Source organism: Podarcis erhardii (genome assembly GCF_964252035.2).
Source record: "Podarcis erhardii genome assembly, chromosome: 6".
In the NCBI taxonomy this organism is placed as follows: domain Eukaryota; kingdom Metazoa; phylum Chordata; class Lepidosauria; order Squamata; family Lacertidae; genus Podarcis; species Podarcis erhardii.
In genome coordinates, this window is record NC_138510.1 from 8,751,638 (window position 1) to 8,759,483 (window position 7,846).

General features: G+C 42.6%; 1 protein-coding gene across 6 annotated transcripts in view; it reads right to left on the minus strand.

Annotated features, from left to right (window-relative positions):
- The window catches only part of ARFGAP1 (ARF GTPase activating protein 1), a 32,656-nt gene extending 25,274 nt beyond the window's left edge, over positions 1–7,382 (minus strand). For 3 of the 6 annotated variants that reach the window (XM_081867913.1, XM_081867911.1, XM_081867914.1), the window contains exon 1: positions 7,205–7,380. The gene's annotated coding sequence lies outside the window, so the exon portion shown is untranslated. Of the gene's footprint in view, positions 1–7,204 lie in introns of all 6 variants that reach the window. The other 3 variants (XM_081867910.1, XM_081867912.1, XM_081867915.1) reach the window with 3 other exon arrangements.
- Positions 7,383–7,846: the final 464 nt, after the last annotated feature.

Sequence of the window (7,846 nt, forward strand, 5' to 3'; positions counted from 1 at the left end):
ACAATACATAGCACATCTGCAGGAACTTCATGGATCAAAATATCCAATTTTGCCTATGCAAGGAACATCATAGGTTTTTTAAAAAAAAAAAATGTGAGAGAAGTAGCAACTCCACTATTAAACAGATGTTATATTGCGCAATTCAGAATGAGCGAGCAATTAATGAATATGAATGGGACAAAGTATAGCAAGCTGACTGGGTAACAAGTCGGAGCAGTTCCATCCAACGAAGCAGTCAAAATAACAAATCTGAAAGAAGGGATTATTTGTGGGCACATAACTCTTTTCTATTGGGTAATTGTTAAGACTATAACTCTTCTCTTATCACTTGCCATCCTGGCTGTGGCTGGAGAGCCGCAGGTTTAGGATAACAGAATTCGGAGAGGAGTAGACTTCATGTTGAGTCACAGGGATGTGGAGAATCAGCATAAGAAAAATTATAGCAGATAAAACGGGGGTGTTGCTTGGGAAACTGTCTGTTGACTGTGGAGGGCTGCAAAGTTGAGGACTGTTGAGAGGTCACATGCCAACATTGGATAAAACCAGAGCCAAGAGTTGGCAGTGCAATATTGGGGAGGACATAATACAAAAGCGTCAGTTAGTTTGCTGTCAAGACTGATTTAACAGCTTGAAGACAATAATAACTTTAATGATTTCTTAAAACTGCTTCTAATGGTGATTTATGTTTTATTGTATTAAGACAGTTGAATATGGATCTTTTTATAAACAAACGTAAATATATGAGTGCTTCTCTCAAAACGTCTGCTAGCCTAAGAAGACACATAGCTCTCTTTGATTATTTTAGGGATTTATGTTACCTGCCTTTGGGAGTGGGGGAGGTGTTCTCTCAAAGGTGGGATAAAAATACATTAAATAAATAGTTGGAGGAACTTATCCATCTCTTGTATTAAACTAGGGAGTTTTGTTTGGATCTAATTCTAATTATAACGTATTTTTTCTGACTTATCCTGTTGACCTACACTTCTACGCATCTTCTTGCACTCCCTGGGCATCCGCAGAAAGGTTGTCATAAAAAAATGGGACTATAATATACACTATTCCTGGAAGGTTAAGCACATTTCAGACTATATTAACTAACATATTAAATTAACAGAACGATTAAAGAATACTTTACATCAATGTTAATTAAATAAGAGTGTATCCACATCTGGCAGGCTCCGGTTAGATTCTGGATATCTTAATTTACCACACATTAGAATGGTTATTTCCAAATGGTGGTTTGCAGGAGCTTCGTGGGTGGGTTGCTAGGCTGCTCTCAGTGGGCGTCAAGGACAGTGAAGCACAAAAGGAGAAGAGGAATGGAATGTCTCTGCTTGGTGGCGGGGTTAAAAGAAGAGTACTAAACAAAGGCAAAAAAATAATAATTCTTTGGAGGTAGAGTGGGTAAAAATGTTGGGCAACTATATTGTTATAATGCAAACTATGTCCGCCCCCCACCTGCTGTCCCAGAAACCTATTTATCCCATCAGCTTCCAGAAGAATGGGCAGGCATCCTTCTTATAACTAAAGCATAACAGTTAAGATTTGCCTCTGCCATCCCTTTTACCCAAGTGATGGAGATACAGTGGTACCTTGGGCTAGGTACTTAATTCATTCCGGAGGTCCGTTCTTAACCTGAAACTGTTCTTAACCTGAAGCACTACTTTAGCTAATGGGGCCTTCTGCTGCCGCTGCACTGCCACTGTGCAATTTCTGTTCTTATCCTGAAGCAAAGTTCTTAACCCGAGGTAATATTTCTGGGTTAGCGGAGTTTGTAACCTGAAGTGTACGTAACCCGAGGTACCACTGTATGCTTTCTGGACAGTTGTGGTGTTTCAAGAAATTAGGAACGTAAGAAGTGGCCTTATAGAGAGTAAGATCATTGGCCCATCTAGGTCAGAAGTGTCTACACTGAGTGACAGCGATTCTCCACGGCTCAAGACAGGAGTCTTTCCCAGTCCTATCTGGAGATGCCAGGAACTGAGCCCTTTTGCATGCAATGTGTGTGTTCTGTTATTGGGATACAGACCCTCCTCATACGAGTTCAGAGCAGGCTGCATCAGAGAATCCCATTAACTCCTTCCCTGAGGATCATATCACTGTCCACATATTGGAGGGTCATGCTACATATGGTCTCCCCATTCCAGAAGTCATGGTATGGGCAGTTCATCAACATGATGATACTCATGTGCCCTGGGACCCAGTTTGGAGATCACAGTTCTGTGTATTCACTTAGGCACCATATTTCTCAGTTCTTACTTGTTAAGAGCACAGAATCATAGCATTGTAGAGTTGGAAAGGACTACGAGGGCCATCTATTCCCAGCCCCTGCAATGCAGCAAACTTTTGCCTAAGGTGGGGCTCAAACCCGCAACCCTGTAATTAAGAGTCTCATGATCTACTAACTGAGCTATCCCTTTCTAAGAACTATCCCGACTGAGCTATCCCTTTCTAAGAGCATGTATTGACAGCTGTCGTGGATCACAGGACATACTTTCAATTATACTTCCCACTTCATGAGAGGATTAGGCAGGCAGAAATAAGTGACTTCATCCAAGAGTATCTTTAGAATGTGAAAATGTAGACATTGCAGGTTACCCTAGCCATGTTGTCTGCAGCATTAACAATGCTTGCATAGCATGCTTAAGATGTTCTACTCCTATTAATTACATGTAGCATCTGAAGGATACTGGTATAACACTCTATTTCTTTACAAGATGCAGTAGATTTTGTCTTCCTACAGGTAATTTGTAAAGCCACAAACAAACATGTGAAAAGGAACCTTCAAGGCAATAGTAACTATATGCCAATAAAAGAAATGTAAGAATACAAATAGAAGGTCAATTTTAAAACAAAAAAGGAAGATACTGGAAGACATTTTAAGATGCTGTACTGTCTGCACGGTGTATAAAAGGATTTGCTAGGCGATGCATCTCTTTCAAAGAGAAACTAGACTGACCTATATACCAATTTGAGGCCATGTCCCTTTCTAGCATGCCTTATTATTTGCCCTCATGCTAATGGTGATAACTGATAGTCTAGATCTGTTCCAGAAAGGAAGCTTCACAAAATAAGTGTCTGCACCAGCCCACATATTTCTGACACTTTATCTCCCCTTCTGGAGCCACTTATGAGAAGGTTGATTGTCACTAACTCTTATTTTTAAGCAACCAGATCTTCAAAGAATCCAATGCTTTTTGAAATCAAAAGCCAATGACTAGTCAAATAAGTGTCTTAAACAGCACTTCTACTTGCATAGACAAGCTGCTCAAGGTTCTACTAGCTAATCTACCTTCTCCAAACAGAAGATTCATTGAACAAGGAACATGGGAAATTGGGTAGCAAACTGACTTATTAACACAATCCTATCATACACGAAGCACCAGTTTTGGGGTGCTGCCCCAATGCCTTACTTCAGGTGCTTCGAAGAAACTGGAAGAGTTGCAAATGGCTCACTCCTTCTCTTTCCAAGTTTCCAGCTCTCATTTAGATAGGGGAATGTGCAGGAAACCTAGTGTTCCATTTCAGCACCCAGAATGGCCGTTGGTCATATTCTGGCATGAACACATGGAACCTGGGGGCAGGGAAGGACAACATTGTTCTTAGGAGTTTTTGTTGATTTTTAGCAGATAAACTGCATGGATACACCTAGACAGTGAAGAAGAATCCACTGAATAGCCTGAACGCACTAAAACAGAATTAATCCAGAGTGCAGAACTGATCCAAAAATGTCTACACGAGAGCCCCAATAAGTCAATATGAGTTTCCAAAAGGAGCAGCAAGCGTAAGAAGACAGAACTGCTTCTGTTCATATATTTCTAAGTGAGATTTAATAAATAAAAATAAAACTGGAACACAAATGCTGCAGCTCATCCTCATGCATTTGTACACAACGGGAATTTGTGCCCAGTGGGACTTATTTTCAAGATACACATAAGATGGCATCCCCAGTTCAGAAGTGAGAGATGAATAAGGAATAAGAGAGAAAATACCTCACTGTATCAATGTTGCCTAGAGGTTAGTGTCATGGGCAATTTTGACCCAGACACCAACTTCAGCACAACCTAACTTACAGGGCTGAACCATGTGTAATACCCTGAGTTTTTTGGAAGAAAGAAGGGATGGAAAAAGGATTACTAAATAATCGTAAGACATTACGGGCATCTGCTCTAATGGCCAGTGCAGGTGAGACAAACTTTGCCACCCTTCTCAAGGCCTCTGAACATAGTATCACTGCTTAATCAGACCAAAGGGCCTATGTAGCCTAGCATCCTATTTCCCAGTATGCCAAACTAGATGCCTGTGGGGAGTTCACAGGCAGGACAGAGGACAGCAAACAGTACTGAAGTATCTAATTCTGCATCTAATTCTGGAGATAGCATGCAGCCATCAGGGCTAGAAGATATTGACAGCCTTATCCTCCATGAACTTGTCTAATCCCCTTCTTTGGTCATCACTGCATCTTGTGGGAGCAAAGTCCATAGGTTAACTATTAAATGTGTGAAATAACACTTCTTTCAGCCTGTCCTGAATCTCCTACCATTCATCTTCACTGAATGATCCTGGGTTTTAGTGCTGTACAAGAGGGAGAAAACCTCTCTATCCACGTTCTCCACACCATGGATGTCTTCCCTTCCCTGCTCTGCTTTCCTCTCCTAACACCACCACCCCTCTCCAAATGTTGCAAGCTTTCCTTATAAGAGAGCAGTCCTTGGATCATTCTGAATATCCATTTCTGCACCTTCTCTAGGACTGCAATATCTTTTTAGCAGTTCTGCCACCGAAGTGATTGCACCAAATTTCTGCTTAAAGATAATACTGGTAGCCTTGTATTTCATCCCTCCTCCAATTATCGATCCCTTTTTACACGCTTTTTACATCTGCCACACACTTCATTCTTTCCACCACGACCTCAGGATCCTTACTGCTCAGTCAGTCACCTCCATCACCTATCAGTGTTAAGTTAGAATTTTTTGTCCCAATGTGCATACCTACACTTACATAACTTTTATTTCATTTACTTCTTAAAATTTATACACTGCTTGATTATAAAAACAACAACCCTCAAAGCGTTTACAAAAGCTAAAAGAGTAAAATCAAGGAAAACTTACAACACTACCTTAAAACATGCAGAAGTTTAAATACTGAAACTGACTGAAATGACCTCAACTTTCTAATCATCTGGGTAGTCTTGTTTAAACAGGAATGTTTTAGCAGATGCTGAAAAGAGTACAGTGAAGATGCCTGCTTGATCTCAATAGGAAGGAGGTTTCAAAGTGTAAGCACTTCCACACTAAACGACAGAGTTCTTACAAAAATGGAATGGGCATTATATGGCATCTGTAGCTGTGCCGATTCTGCCAAATGAAGTGGTTGACTGGGCGCATGTAGGGCAAGGAAACCTTGCAAGTAAACTGGTCCCAAATTGTTAAGGGCTTTGTATACTAATAGTAACACCCTGAGCCTGGCCCTGTAGCAAATGAGCAAGCAGTTAAGATCTTGAACATCTTACTGCCCATTCACCCAGTATGGAAAGCTCTTTTCTTCTTACCGCCCCGAGCAACTTGGCAACAGCAGCAAACGTTTCCACCTCACTATTCACCTCAAACTCCAGTTCATTAAAGAAGCCAATTTCCCAAACTGATCCTTGTGGAAACCCGCATCTTACATCCTGCTTAGAAAAGTCCAATTTAGCCAACTGCCTTAAAGCCATTTTTGGCATTAAGCAGTATACATATTTATACATCACCACCGCCATCATCATCCCTCCATTTTGGGAACTGCCTGTATACATTCCTACTCTCTGCTTCCTGGCTTTTAACTGGTTACCATCCTCTTGCCCCATGACTTTGAAGCTAAACAATGATGATGAACCAGGCCTTTTGGCTGATCAACATCCCATAAACGTATTTGTGGGTTTGGGAGGTGTTGGGCGCTTATTGGTTTGATTTGCTCCTCTTCTTGTCTTTATTACATATTTTGTGCTTTTATCTTGTATTTTTTTTTAATAATAATATTTATTAAAGTTTCAAAAAAAATTACAAAAATGAAAAAAGAAAAAGAAAACAAAAAATACAAAATACAGAAAAAGTAAAAAAGCAATTAAAAACATTTCAATCTTTCCATGTCTTGTCTTTCATTTACTTATTTCCCTGACCTCCTCACACCTCCCTCTTTTGTATTCTAGTTCAATAGTTGTTTCAGCAAGTCCTTACCCTTTTTGCATTTATCTTGATACTTTATCATAATATATTATAACTTTACATTTTTACATGTTAACAATCCATTTTTACGTACCCCTTAACCACATTATTGCTAAAACCACTTAGCTTCATTCCAACCTCCCTCTAACATTCCTTAATTTTACAGTCTTTTATCTTGTATTTTTATGCTGTTAACCACCCTGAGATCTTCGAAGAAAGACCGGTATACAAATTAAATAAATAAAGGAAATGATGATAATTATGAAAGCCAGCGTGGCACAGTGGTTAGAGCGTCCGACTAAGACATGGGAGACCAGGGTTTGAAGCTCTTGCTGGGGCAACCTTGGGGGAATCAATCAATGCCTCTCAACCTACCTCACCCAGCTGTTGTTGTAGGGGCTAAATGAGGAGATAACCACGTAATCCGCCTTGAGCTCCTCGGAGGAAAAGGTGAGGCATCAATGCAATAAATCAAGATCATAATAAATAAATAAATGATGGTGATGATGAGGATGATGATGATGAAAGCAGAGCCCTCTATACCCTCAATCCGCAGAGCCTGAGACTCTTCACCTCAAGGTAGCGGGTTCGAGTCCCACGTTGGGGGGCAAAAGATCCCTGCGTTGCAGGAGGTCAAACTAGATGGCGCTTCGTGGTCCCTATGATCCTATGAAAAGCCAACCCCCTTCACCCACCCACCCACCCACTCCTGGGGGGGTCAGGAAGAAATTCCCTCCAGAACCCCACCAACACCAGAGTTCCTGAGGGAAACCAGAATTCGAACTCAGGGCCAGAGGGGGTTTTCAAATTATTATTATTATTATTATGGAGGGGGAGGGGGGATGCCAACCCTCACTCTCGAAGATGATGGTGTGGCCTGAGGTAGAAATGGGGGGGGGGACCACACACGCCTCTCTCCCCTCCTTTCCTTCTTCTTTTAAATCATAATAATGACGAAGATAGCAATAATGATAACTATTTCCTCGGCCCTCGGGTTGTACCTGGCGGGTTCAGTGGCGCGGCGGGTGCAACGCAGTCGCTACCAGTCAGTCAAGCCTCTCACCCGGCTTCGGCTTTTCTCCCTCAATGAAAATATATATATATATATATATATATATATATTTATTTCCCCTTCTCTTCTCACAGCGCAGGCGCAGGTTCCGCCATAGCCGGCTACGTTGCCACTTCGCAAGGGGTTCTGGGTAGTGGGAGGGAGGGAGGGAGGGCGGAAGCGGAGGGGTGTGGGCAGGGCGCGGGCTCCTGAGGGTCCGTCCGCGCCTGCGTGCGTACGTGCGCGAGAAACGCTTTGCGCCTGCGCGACCTAGCGCGCGGCACCTTGTGCCCCACGCCCCCTGCCCCCTCGATATGCTAATGAGCAGCTCGACGCGGCTCCTGACTAGAGTGCTAGAGACGCCCGAAAGCCACGGTAGCGCTCGTTGATTGACAGACGCGCGCTGAGGAGAGAGAAAGCCGGGAGGAGGAGGAGGAGGAGGAGAAGCGCTCGCTGCTGCTGATTGGTCGCTGCGAGCGAGCCGGGAGAAACGCGCTCATTGGAGGGGGCGCACGCTCAGGCGCTACACGCATGTTGTTCCAGGGAGGCGGTTTCACACGTGCAGTTTTAGGACCGCGATTTAAACAAAACG